Here is a 14,267-nt window from a genome sequence, read left to right as displayed (position 1 = left end):
TAAATTATAGATTTTTCAATATTAAAATTTCCTTAAATTTGTGGAAGCGAACCCCTTCATTGGAAGCACTTGAAAGAAGTGTGTACCTGGAGATCCTTTTTTGTTTTTTCAAAATCCTGCGAGTTTATGAAATACGAGTATGCTCGATTGAAGTTCCTTTTATTGGCAGTCTACTGATGTTAAATCAAGGTCACCCTACCTTCCTTCCTTTCTCCCTCTCATTATGCATGCTCTAGAATTTTCATTTTTGCCAAATGTCCTGTAGTTGAAGGACTACAGGCTCCACTTCATTTCAAAAGTTGTTTGTTTTTAGATTTTTTTCTCACTTTACATTCTCGTCATATTTTAAAATTAACACAAAAATTACGTTACAGGGGCACCAGGGGGTCTCAGTGGGTTAAGCCGCTGCCTTAAGCTCAGGTCATGATCCCAGGGTCCTGGGATCAAGCCTGGCATAGGGCTCTCTGCTCAGTGGGGAGCCTGCTTCCCGCCCCTCCGCCTGCTGCTCTGTCTACTTGTGATCTCTCTCTGTCCAATTAATAAATAAAATCTTTATAGAGGGCACGGATTGCATGGAGCACGGGGTGTGGTGCAAAAATAATGAATACTGTTATGCTGGAAATAAAAAATAAAAAAAAATTAAAAAAAACTACTTTATAAACTCTTTAACTTATCTTCATGTTATTCTTATTAGAACTGTTTAATACAGTTATTTTTGGGTTTTATTTTCCCTCGATTGATACTTCTGCATTGGGGTTTTCCTGACACCTAAACTAAAGTACTGCTCTCTCCCTCATCATGTATGTGTGTGTGTGTGTGTGTGTCTGTGTGTGTGTGTATACATATATATAAATTAGGATTGTTATATTATATGTAATATACATATATATTAAACATATTTACTTACTTCATTCTCTGTGGAATTATTTGTTCACAATCTGTTTCCTTTTTTCCTTACTTATTATCTTTGAATCACGCCAGGAATGGGAACTTCCTGAGAAGAGAGACCTTGTCTCATTTGCTGTCATATATCAGGAGTGAGAACCATGTATGGCACTGGTAGGGACTCAATATTTGCTGAATAAATATGTGAAGATGGATGAGAGCAGAGGTTCTAGAGTCCCAGAAGAGGCAGTGATGGGCTGGGAAAGAAAAGCCAGACTGCGGTGGGTAGAGTGAGTGGTAGATGAGGAATGGAGATAGAAATAGGGTACTCTTGCTTTGGTGAGTGCTGTGAAGTCTGTAAACCTGGTGATTTACAGATCTGTACCCCTGGGGATAAAAATATATGTTTATAAAAAAATAAAAAATTTAAAAAAAAAAGAAATAGGGTACTCTTTCAAGGAAAGGGGATACTGGTCTGTGAGTAGGAAGAGAGTGTTATGGATCACAGTAGTTGTGTGTGTGTGTGTGTGTGTGTGTGTGTGTGTGTGTGTGTGTGTTTTGTTTTGTTTTTAGGACTGAGAGAGATATGACGATGTCTAGAGGAACTCAGTAATAGTGGCTGAATCTCAGTTAATGGTATGGCTGTTATAGTACCATCATCATCACCATACCTCCACTGCAAGAATTTCCATAACATACCCCCTTCATCACCCCAGTGGACCAGTTCTCTATTCCTCCACTTGGGATGTAAGTACTCCATCAAGAAAGCATTATGCTGAGCTCTGTCCTTTATAGGATGCGTGGCATCAGGCTGCTTGCTTAATTTCTCTGAAACTTAATGTCCTTTTCTCTTAATTGCACTGACCCACACCTATTTTAACAGGATAAAGGAAGCTAGTGTGACCCCTCTCTACAACCCCACTCCTGGCAGGAGGCCCAGCCACCATAGGGCCTGTGTTTTCACAGCAGAGAGGTGCTCAGTTCTGTCAATTCTCCATGGGTCCCGGGCAATTCAATGCTGCTTCTTAATCAAACTCTGACTTAGAGTTGTTTGTTCCAGGCATTGGGAATACAACGCGCCACCGAAGGGTAACATTTCATGAGGACTTACTAGGTGTCAGGTGTCAGGAGCTTTATATACATGTATTTTTAGTCTAAGAAGCACATAATGCTAAGTATATACTAGAACTATTTCTAAGCACTTCAAACATAGTAACTCAGTTAACCCTCCTAACAGTCCCATGTTCCAGATGGGGGAGACTAAGGCACAGAAAGATGAAGTAAGTTGCTCAGTGTCAATGAGCTAGTAAGCAGTAGAGCTGGGATTGGAAACTAGACCACCTGGCTCTAGGTTTTGGGCCCTCACACCACTACACTGTAAAGCTCCTCCCTTAAGCTTGACAATAATCCAGTGAAGCTGGTACTCTTATTCTCCTCCATTTCCCCCTAAGGCTCAGAGAGATTAGGTTTCTTTCCTAAAGTCCCACAGAGAGTAAGTGGTAGATCATGTTTGAATGAGGTTTGTCTGACTCTTAAACTTATACCGACTTTGATGGCTTGTAAAGTCCTTCCTCTAACAGTTCCGTGCTTTTTTGCTATATGTGCATATCACCTACCCAATTGTTTATTGAATACAGCTGTTTTAAGGAACTTATTTTCAAGATTTTAAAAACATTTTCCTAAGCCATAAATCAGCGACGTCACAGGTGACATGGTATTTGTATATTTTAAATTCACACTAACTAAACTGCGTAACTGTAAAAAAAAAAAGAATTGTGTACCACTTAAACCCAGCTCGTGTGCTGGCAGAGGCACACTTGGGGAGGATTTACATTATTTTAACCCACAGCCCACCCTTCACCTCCAAAGTTCTGTTCAAACCCTCTTTCCTACAAAACCACAGGGGATGTTGGTTTCCTTCCTGGACTCAGAGAGACGCACATTGAGTGGAGTTCCCGGACTGCTCACAACCCAGTGGTCAGAGCAGCACTTGGGTTCCAGTGATGTTTGGTGGGTGGAGGTGGAGGGGCAGTGCCAGGGAATCATTCGTTATACGCAGCAGTGCTGACGAAAACACTGATTAGCTCTTTCAGAATGTTTTAGTTTTGCTGCAACACACTGCTGCCTTAGAAAGGAGAAGAGTAGCAGAGTGGGCTCTCCACTAAAACATGTGCTGAAGAGCGTGAGGTTGCAACAGCTTATGGGCCTGCCGGAGTTGGCAGGATAGCCTTGGACGGTGCTTGAAAGACATGTGAGAGATCTCAACCCACCACAGTTGTCAATAAAACATGTGTGGCGAGGAGTGTAAAAGCAAGCCACGTACAGCTTTTCTGCCAAGGCTAAAACCTCACTGAAGAAAGGAGTGTGTGAGGGTGCTTAGCAGCCAACAGAGCCCTTGCTATAACCACTTCACAGGTATGTGGTTGAAGAAAATCAAGCAGACTGTGGAGAGGAAGGCCAGGGCTGGGCGAATGGGCTGACGTCCTGGGCCATGTGGGAAGAAGTGATGCGGCCCCAAATTTACTGAGTGCTCATTATGCTCATTGTGTCTCTTGTGCTAAGCATTTTACTTCCGTCATCTCATTTAATGCTCACAACAACCCTATGAGGTGGGTACTGCTATCATTCCCTTTTTACAGATGAGGAAACACAGGCTCAGGGAACTTCCCTGATGGCACACAACTGGTAAATAATAAAGCTGGGAAATGCACCCAGGTCGGTCTGGCTTCAAAGCATGTAAAACCAGGCCATATCCTGCCGACAGAAATGGATACTTACGATGTTTCCATTTCTTGGCTCTAGTAAATAATGCTGCAAAGAACATGGTAGTGCCCATACATCGTACCCGCTTTCTGCAGATAAATACCCCAAAGTGGAATTGTTGCGTCATGGGGTACTTCCAATTTTTTGAGGAGCCTCCATGCTGTTTTCCAAAGTGGTTGTACCAATTTACGTTCCATACATTACATTAGCAACAGCGCATGAGACTTCCTTTTTCTCTCCATCCTCGCAAGCATTTATAATCCCTTGTCTTTTTGATTACAGCCATTCATTATAGCCAGGTGTGAAGTCTTACCTCCTTGTGGTGTTGATTTGTCTTTCCCTGCTTAGTGATCCAGAAGAGCTTTTCATGTACCTGTTGGGCATCTGTAGGTCTTCTGCGGGAAAATGTCTATTCAGATCTTTTGCCCGGTCTTCAGTCAAGTTGTTTGATTTCTCTTTTTTTCCGCTTTTGAATTTTGGGAATTCATTATCTATTTTGAATAGTAACCCTTTATCAGATTCATGAATTGCTAATATTTTCTCCCCTTCGGTGGGTTGCCTTTTCAATGAAGCTCTACTTGTTTGCTTGCTTGACACTATGGCTCGAGCCCCCATAGTGGAATGGAGAGGTCTCCCAGACTGGTTTTGCCCATGAACCACCATCTACTCGGCGATGCTGTCAAGGAATGGGGAAGCTGAGATCCCCAAAGCCCTGTTTTTCTCCAAAGTCTGAGATTGCCCCATGTGGGAAAGAACACGGAGTTCCTAAAAGGGAAAGAATATTCACTATGCCCGTCCAATTATTTCAATCAGCACAGTAACTGTGCACATGATTTTTCCTTAACCAAAACTCCCAGGGGTGTGTGACAATACACCGTGGTAAGCATCAAAGCCACCCAAAGCGATACGGACCCTGTCTATCTATATCTGCCGTGAGTTAACGTTGTTCACCGTTGCCTCTGTAGGAATTTCATGCAAGAAGAAGTAGGTGCCTAATTGACAGCTTTCAGGATTTCAGAAGATTAAGTACCTATCTAATGCCCTCCATATGGACCTTACCCTATCTCACTTCTGGATACCTTAAGACTTTAAGTCAGAAGGAAAGCCATTTAAGAAAAATGGCAACTCAGAGTATTTATACCAACTGACACCATATGAAAGGAAATGGTAGCAAATGTAATTTAGGAAGATAGAAAATGATGTGGGATGTAAGAAGGAATGAAAATAGAATGAACTGGCAAATAGAGATAAATGATACATTGATGACATAATATAATTATAGTGATTATGGCAACTGGAAGAAAAAAGTTAACAGGATAGAACTAAACACAGGATTATGCATCTGTTGGACAAGGTGTTGTGTCCAAGGGGAACACCTGATACTACTACAGGAAGCATTCCACCATCACCTCTGGAGAGATCCAGATAGCCGAGCACCTGCTACTGCCACCCAGGGAGGTTGGCAAGCCTGCCGTGTCTGAAGCCACCTACACTGCTGTCAGGTACACCAGACACCAATAAGCTGCCCCAGGAGTGCCTGACCACACCGCAAGCCAAGGGCTCTTTTGCAAGCTCCCTCACTTGGTGATAAAAGACCTATAGCTCTCCAAAGGGCGATCCACTCTAGTGTTTGGATCTGTGCCATTCGGCCAATTTTTTAAAATTCTTATTGTGAAAGAAAGGTTAACAAAAAAAAAATCATCAGCTCAACTTCATATATGTCTTTAGTGCAGTTTGTTATGATTTTTCTTAACCATACTGCATTTTATCACTTTCGTAAGTGGTCATTTCTATTAGGTATTTGCCTAGGTCAGTCTCTACAGGGATCTTTGTGGTCAAAACTACTTCCATAATAGTTTTATTTACCTCACGTATTCTCATTCTCCCACCTGTGTACAGTAGTATCATCCAGAGATTTTTTTTTTCAAAACGTGTGGTTTGGCAACAATTAAAGTGCAATAGCAGCTACAGCAATCACACTTAACCCATTCACACTCCTTTAACATATCCCATCACCCGAATTCAAATAAATACATAAAGGTGGACCCAAACGCTGTGCAGCAAACTCAAACTATCTAGACTCATGCCCTACTCAAGCTCCCGACCTTCTGATAGGCCCACTCTACTTCATTCACATGTATCTGATTCTGTACCTTGGTTGCCTATCATCTTTCCCTTTTGATACAAAAGTCTTCCAGAACAGCAATTGTGCATGGATGATGGGGTCCTCCAATGAGAGAGGCAGTGCTCCCCAGCCTCCCCTAGCAGCAGCTAATGAGCAACAGGCAGCACGGGATCCAGGGCCCAAAGGGTGGTGGAATCGGACATTCCGTATAAGGTAGTTTACCTCCAGAGGTGGGGTTACGATCCAGGGTTATGAAATCCAGCACAATTTTTGGCTCTCACTGAGTAAACGATACCTTTACATGGAATGTTCAACATTTTTCTGGTGCCCATCATGAGAAATTTAGAGGCTGCCTGATTACCACACGGACTGAGGAGATGTCAAGATGTCAAGTATGAGAAGTAAAGGTTTAGTTTACTTGAGATTTCCAAATTTGAAACATTTTTTTCTTTTTAGAATGTGAGAGAGAAAAAGACAGAGGGAAGGGGGAGTGGCAAAGACAGAGGGAAAGATTCCCAAGCAGGCTCCAATCTCAGCGCAGAGCCCAAAATTGACGCGATGTCAAGCTCGAGGGCCTGGATCAGATCTGAGGAGACTTGGCTCAGTGACCAGCTTCCTGGGATTTCATTTAGTCCAATCAGATAGGGCTTGCGAGTGACGTCAGGAAACGCGGCGACTATAAGTGAACCAGCGCCTCGCAAACCGCTGCCAGTGCCCTTCCTTCTGAGCTGTCGGGAAGGCGAGCCCCACATGGCTGAACCTGGCTGTGAGACCTCTTCTGAGGAGAGCCTGGGCACCGAGGAGCCCATGGCAGCGGACCCGAAGAGTCCAAAGCAGGAGCAGCCAAGGCGCCGCGGGCGCCGCCGTGGCCGCCGTGGTGGCCGCTGCCCCGACAGCTTTGCCACCTACTTCCCCAGGGTTCTGAAGCAAGTTCACGAGGGCCTGAGCCTCTCGCAGCAGGCCGTGAGCGTCATGGATTCGTTCGTCAAGGACATGTTCGAGCGCATCGTCGACGAGGCGTCTCGCCTGGCCCGCTCCACCCAGCGCTCCACCATCACCTCCGGGGAGATCCAGACAGCCGTGCGCCTGCTGCTGCCCGGGGAGATTGGCAAGCACGCCGTGTCCGAGGCCACCAAGGCTGTCATCAGGTTCAACAGACGCGAATGAGCTGCCCCTGGACCGCCTGACCACCTCGCAAACCAAAGGCTCTTTTCAGAGCCACCTCACTTGGCCCAGAAAGACCTGTAACTCTCCAGAGTGCCACCTACTCTGGCGTTTCGGCCTGGGCCATTCTGCCCATTCTTAAAGCCCTTTTCACCGTGAGCAAGTCCACTTTAATATATGTGTGTGGTGCGGTCTGTTATGATTTTCTTTGACCCTATCACATTTCGTCACTTTCCTGAACGGCCTGTTCCTTCAGGTCAGCCCCTTCAGGACTCTTTACTGTCACAGCTGGGTCCACAGTAATTTTACTTGCCTTTTGTCTTCTCCTTCTCCTACTTGCCTAGAGTAGTGTCCTCTCGAGATTTTTTGATATAGCAACAAGTGAAGGGCTGTAGCAGATACAGAACTCACACTTACCCCATTCACAGTCGCTCAACATAGCCCCTCAACCTAATTCAGTTAATTACATAAAAGAGGACCCAAACACTGTGCAGAAAACTCAATCTAGACTCATGCCCTACTCAAGCTCCTGACCTTCTGATAGTCCTACTTTACTTCTTTTGAATTTAACCTGCTTCTGTCATCTTTCCCTTTTGACACAAAAGTCTTCCTGAACTGCAATTAAGCATGGATGACGGGGTTCTCCAATGAGAGCCGCTGTGCTACCAGCCTCTGCTAGAAGCAGCCAAGAAGCATCTGGTGGCACAGGATCCACGACCATTGGCCCAAAGGGTGGTGGGGTGACCATAGCTGAACCAATAACAGCCTTCCTGTGACACGGGGCACCGCCTAGAGATTGAGGGGGAAGGTGGTGGTGGTGTCTGTCTGCCTGTGGACTTCTGCTGAAGCTCTTGCTTTGAACTGGGGTGGTTGAAGGGCAAACATGCCCATGTCACAGTGGGACATGTCCCTATTGCTTTGCATCAAAATAAGAGGAGGCTGTTTGGCGATTAAGAGCACTAAGAGGACTCCTTCCTCTACGTCAGGTGATTGGATGGGTAGGGGGACTTAAGATAATGGTAATGCCCTTTAATACCCATTGTGTTTTTTCTTCTTGGTACGTGGGCTAGGCTTGGGTTTGCTTTTTTCTTTTTCTTTTTCCTTTCCTTTTCTTCCTCCCTTCCTGCCTGCCTTCTTCTTTCTTCCTTCCTTTCTTGTTTCCTTTTCCTATAGGTACATGCTGAATTTCAAGGTAGTTGGTGACTATCCGAGTGCTTTGCATTTAACTGAGTTCTAGCTTCCTATACATCTGTGAAGAGAGAACACACTGGCGGGGTGGGGGTGTTGGGGGGGGTTCGGTGCTTTGAAATTTGTTATGAGTTGCACTAAAACCCACTATTTCATCAAGTTTGCTATGTATCCCATGTGGACATTTAAAATAAATTCGAAATAACCTGTGACTTGAATGTAGAAGCCTGTGAAAGTTGTCACTCTGAGCCAAAGGGTGAGACAAACGCTAGGTAATGGACAGCACTCCAACCTTTTCTTGAGTCCATCAGAAGAGAGATAAATCCAAAGGGATATGAAAAGGGATGGAGGGCCTGCTGCATAAATACTCAAGGAAAGCTACCGTAAAATGAAGGGCCAGTAAATCCCTGTGGGTGGTCCCTAGAAATTGCCATTTACATGGGGAACTAAATTTTTGAAGCCACAGGCTCTTTTCAGAGCCATATGCTTTTTCAGAGAAAGGCCTATGGACCATTTAGAAAAATTACATTCTGTTTCACAAAGTCTCTTAATTTCCGTCATGCTAATTGCTGCCGGTTCAAAATGCCCTTTCTGTCCACATGACTTACAGAGGTTTTTCAAAGTTATTCATGCACATTGGTCTCATACATATCGTTTTACTTAAAAAGTCTTTTTAAGAATGGGAATCCAGAGGAGCTTGGGAAGATGGCAGAGTAGGAGGAGACTGAGCTCACCCTGTCCCACGTTTACAATTAGTTATCACCCACAACAAGTCAATAAACCAGAGAGCAGCCCAACGACTGGAAGAACGAACCCCACAGCTAAATATAGGGAGGAAGCTGCATCTGAAAGCTTCGGAAGGTCAGAAATGTGGAGAGAGGCTGCCTGCAGGAACAAGTGGGGAGGGCAGAGAAATGGGCGCTCGCACCAGGGAACTCACACGGAAGAGACTAATACCCATACCGTTCGGCTGTGGGAACTAGAGGGTCTGAATACCATGAGTTTGTATAACCAGTGGGTGTCGGAGCCTGGAGCTCTGAAAGTCAGCTGTCTCAGCAAGCTGAGCAAGCCAGGAGGGAGAGTGACAGCTGGGTCGCCACCCTTAAAGAGAGAGCAGCCCGTGTGGAGAAGCAACATAAAAATGGCAGTTTACACGATGCCCGGGGCAAACGGGAGACAGAACTGTTCATACTGATTTTGGAGCGTGGTGGGGGACTTCTCTGAGCAGGAAGGAGCTGCAGGTGCCATTTTCCTCCCGTGCCCCGCAGCATAAACATAAGGCCGTCTGTGCACTGCACAGGCTCTTGCTACCTAACCCGCTAGCAGTGTGCCATGCCCCCCAGTTCTCCTGAGGACTTGTCCACTCCAAGCCTGTTGGCCTCAGCCCTGGGGGCGGGGGTTTCAAGGCACAGTTAGTTATAGCTGTGCATGCCCCACCCAGCCACCGGGTGTGCAGCTGCCTCCCTGCCCAGCCACTGAACCATGCCCAGCAGTGGTGCCTCTCCCAGCCGTGCACCCACAGCCACTGTTGTGGGTGGGGCCCAGCTGTACCCAGCCACTGCCTCTAGCCACATCCAGCTTCATGCCCCTGGCCAACCCCACACACAGGCCCAGCCACCACAGCACTTGGGGGAATCCGGCAGAGGACCAGTGGCCCCACGCAAATTTTGCTCCCAAGTTCCCTGGTGGGCACGCCCCTCCCACCCCGTCCCCAGAGCTGGCCTCCCTGGGTCCCGGTAACACCACAGAGAACAAGCACAGCCCACAACAGGCAGAGAGTCAGTGCACATGACTGCCTTGAAAGGAAACCGACTCAGACACAAGAGCAGGGCACAAGCGACACACATAGGATACTCTCCTGAAGTGACAAGTCCTGATCAACAGGGGACACAGCACTGCAGGGCACTCTGGGACGACCTCTTCACAAATTCACGCCTTTAAAGAGCAGAAGACGTAGCTGGCTTCCGTAACATGCAGGAACAGACACAGAGAAGCAGACGAAATGAGGAGACAGAGAACTTTATCCCACACAAAAGAACGGGACCAGGCCACGGCCAGAGATCTAAGCAAAAGAGATGCAAGTAACATCTCTGCGAGAGAATTTAAAGCAATGATCGGTGATGATACTCACTGAACTTAAGAAAAGAGTGGAAGACACGAGTGAGACCCTTAACACAGAGATAAGGGGTAACATAACGGAGATAAAGGACTCCGTAAACAAAATGAGAAACACGTTTCACGGAATGAACAGCAGGATGGAAGAAGCAGAGGAATGAATTGGTGACCTAGAAGACAGAGTAATAGAAAGGAATCAAGCCGAACAATAGAGATAAAAAAAAAAAAAACAATTACCCAAAACGAGAATAGACTTAGGGAACCCAGTGAGTCCATCAGATGTAATAACATTCACATTTTAGGAGTCCCAGAAGAAGAAGAAGAAGAGAGAAAAGGAGGCAGAAAGCTTATTTGGAGAAATAATAGCTGAAAACTTCCCTAAACTGGGGACAGAAACAAACATCCAGATCCAGGTGACACAGAGAACTGCCACAAAAATCAACAGACCACGCCAAGGCATACTCGAATTAAATCAGCGAAATAGGGCGAAAAGAAAAATTTGAAAAGCAGAAAGACAAAAGAAGACAGTAATTTACAAGGGAATGCCAAAGCCCGTAAGGCTAGCGGGAGACTTTCCAAGACAAACTTTGCAAGCCGGAGGGCAGTGGCATGATACATGCAGAGAGCTGAAAGGCAAGAATCTGCTGCCAGGAAGACTCTCTCCAGAAAGGCTGCCATTCAGAATTGAAGGAGAGATAGAGAGTTTCCCAGACCAACGAAAACTAAAGGAGTTTGTGACCACTAAACTGGCCCTGCAGGAAGTAGTAAAGGGGACACTGTGTGGAAAGTCGAGAGACCCAAAGTGACAGTATCAATTAGGGAAAAAACCCCCACAAAAGCACTAAAAATTGACTATTCTGGTAAAAAGCCAGTCAAGGAATTCACAAAATACAAGGATTTAAAATGTAACAACATGGGGGCGCCTGGGTGGCTCAGTCGGTTGAGTGTCTGACTCTTGATTTCGGCTCAGGTCATGATTTGGCGTTGTGGGAGGCAGCCCCACATTGGGCTCCACGGCCAGCGTGGAACCCACTTCAGACTCTCTCGCTCCTCCTCCCTCTTCCCCTCCCCACTCTCTCCCTCACTACGGAAAATGAAAATAAAAATAAACACCAATATGTAACAACATGTACCAAAAACATGAGGAGGAGAGGAGCCTAGAATGGGTTCAATCTTAAGTGACCATCAACTTAATATACACTGCTTTGTGCAGAAGAGGTTATACACAGACTTAATGGCACCCACAAATCAAAAACCACTAATAAATAAGCAAAGAATAAAGAGAACAGGACCCAAATATGGCATTAAAGAAAATCAGCAAAACATGAAAGAGAGAAAGACAAGAAAAGATCGGAGAAAATCTTCAGAAGCAACCACGGAACAGTTAATAAAATGGTGATAAATACATTATCTATCGATAATTACTTTGAATGTGAATGGACTGAATGCTCCAATCAAAAGACATAGGGTGACAGAATGGATCAAAAAAAAAAAAAGACCCATCTATATGCTGCCTACAAGAGACTCGTTTTAGGCCTAAAGACACCAATGGTTGGAAAGAAAGTGAGAGGATGGAGCAACACCTATCATGCGCGTGGATGTCAAACTAAAGCCAGAGTAGAGATAGTTGTATGGGACAAACTGGACCTTAACGGTTTCAGTCATATGTGGAACATAAGGAATAGCACGGAGGACATTAGAGGAAGGAAGGGAAAACTGAAGGTGGGGGGATTCAGAGGGGGCCACGAACCATGAGAGACTGTGGACTCCGGGAAACAGTCTGAGGGTTTTGGAGGGGAGGAGGGTATGGGGATGGGGGTACCCAGTGATGGGTATTAAGGAGGCCACGTGCTGTGACGAGCACTGGGTGTTACATTGCAATAATGAATCAGGAACGCTACATCAAAATCCAATGGTGTGCTGTATGGTGACTAACATGACACAATTTAAAAAAAAAAAAAAGGACTCTAACAAGAGACGAAGAAGGACACTATATAGTAATAAAGAGGATACTCCAAGAAGAAGCTATAAGAATTATAAATATTTATGCACCCAACGTGGGAGCACCCAAATACATAAAAACAGTGAATAACAAGCACAAAGGAACTAATCGATAATAGCACAATAGTAGTAGGGGACCTTAAGGCCTGAGTTACATCAATGGACAGGTGGTCTAAACAGAAAATCAACAAGGAGCCAATGGCTTTGAATGACCCACTGGACCAGATGGGTCTAGCAGATATGTTCAGAATATTCCATCCGAAAGCAGCAGAATACACATAGTTTTCAAGTACCCAGGGAACGTTTTCCAGAGTACAGGTGGACACGTTGACTCTGGGTCTCCAGAGCATCCTGGTTTCTAGCACGTCCTGATCCAATGCCACTTACTGCTTATCGGAAATAAGGTAATGACGTGGAATATAATGTATTCCAATAAAAACATGAGTCTTCTAAGATCTGTTACTGTCTTGAGGTTGAAAACCAGCAGACAAAATGCACACCGAAGTGGAATGTTTGAAAGATTTTCTGACCGAGGTCCCAAGGAGTTTAGAGGGCACTGGATTTCCCTCTCTGACTGTCCGATGTGATGTCACGTTCAAGGGTATGCAATCACAGGTGACACGGCCTGGCATAGAGCCCCGCTTTCCTGCCTTGCATTTGGTCCAATCAGGTATGGAGGTTGCCCGTGACGTCAGGAAGCGCAGCGACTATAAACGGGCCAGCGCACCCCCCCTCCTTCCCCCGCAGCCACCATTGTCCTTCCTTCTGGAGCGTGGGAAAGGCGAGCCCCACATGGCGGAGCCTGGCTGTGAGAACTCTCGGGAGGAAAGCCTGGGCACAGGCGAGGAGCCCACAGAAGCTGACCCGAAGGGCCCGAAGCAGAATTCGCCAAGGGGCCAATGCCGCCGCCGCCGCCGCCGCCGCCACTGCTGCTCCCACAACAGTTTCGCCACCTACTTCCCCAGGGTTCTGAAGCAGGTTCACGAGGGCCTGAGCCTCTCGCAGCAGGCCGTGAGCGTCTTGGATTCGTTCGTCAAGGACATCTTCGAGCGCATCGCCGACGAGGCGTCTCGCCTGGCCCGCTCCACCCAGCGCTCCACCATCACCTCGGGGGAGATCCAGACAGCCGTGCGCCTGCTGCTGCCCGGGGAGATTGGCAAGCACGCCGTGTCCAAGGCCACCAAGGCTGTCATCAGGTTCAACAGACGCGAATGAGCTGCCCCTGGACCGCCTGACCACCTCGCAAACCAAAGGCTCTTTTCAGAGCCACCTCACTTGGCGGGACAGACCTGTAGCTTTAAAAAGTGGGACAAACTCTATAGTTTTTGTTCTTGATGCGGCATTCTGTGGATATTTACAGCATTTTTACTTTGACCAAAACAGGATCAGCACTACTTTAATCTGTATTGGAGTGCACTTTATTCCTTGGACAGCTGTGGGCTCTCCTTAACCATGCGACATTTCTTGGGTTTCCCAAACACTCATTTCTGTTAGTTATTTCTGCAGGGCTGCCTCAGTGTGTGTGTGGGGGGGTGTTATTTTTGTTATAGTGATGTTACCCTTTTCTTTCTCATTCTCTCATGAGCATGTGGGGAATTTTCCAGAGGTTCCTTATGGGTGATATGGCAACAGATAAAGTGCAGAAGGTGATATAAGAATACATCTGACCTCTCTTAGGTGGGTTATTAAAGAGATTTTGAAATATCTGAGGCAAGGTCAATCTCCTCGATGCCTTTATAGAGAAAAATATTTTTCATGTGCATTTGAAATTTATGCTGTTAACATGATATTATGGGTTCTTATTCCAGTTTTTAAATGCATTCTGCAATAAATTTATGAAAACTTCTGTCTTAATGTTTTGTGCAGTGAATATTGCCAGATATTACTGACATAAGAGCTTTGGCAGTTCCCCTTTGTTTAGTTTTTGTTTTCTTTTGTTTTGTTTTATTTTGTTTATCAGGTCTTTTATTTCAATAGCAGAGAAAGCAGTACTGTCATATCTGTGATACTATCACCCTAGCCCTAT

At 45.8% G+C, this 14,267-nt stretch overlaps 1 pseudogene; it reads left to right on the top strand.

The window, feature by feature from the left end:
• Nucleotides 1–6,523: 6,523 nt before the first annotated feature.
• LOC116582320 lies at nt 6,524–13,456 on the top strand (annotated as a pseudogene).
• Nucleotides 13,457–14,267: the final 811 nt, after the last annotated feature.

The sequence above is a fragment of the Mustela erminea genome, chromosome X (assembly GCF_009829155.1).
Source record: "Mustela erminea isolate mMusErm1 chromosome X, mMusErm1.Pri, whole genome shotgun sequence".
Classification (NCBI taxonomy): domain Eukaryota; kingdom Metazoa; phylum Chordata; class Mammalia; order Carnivora; family Mustelidae; genus Mustela; species Mustela erminea.
The sequence above is the reverse complement of the archived record's forward strand: the minus strand, read 5'-3'. Positions and strand labels throughout refer to the sequence as shown.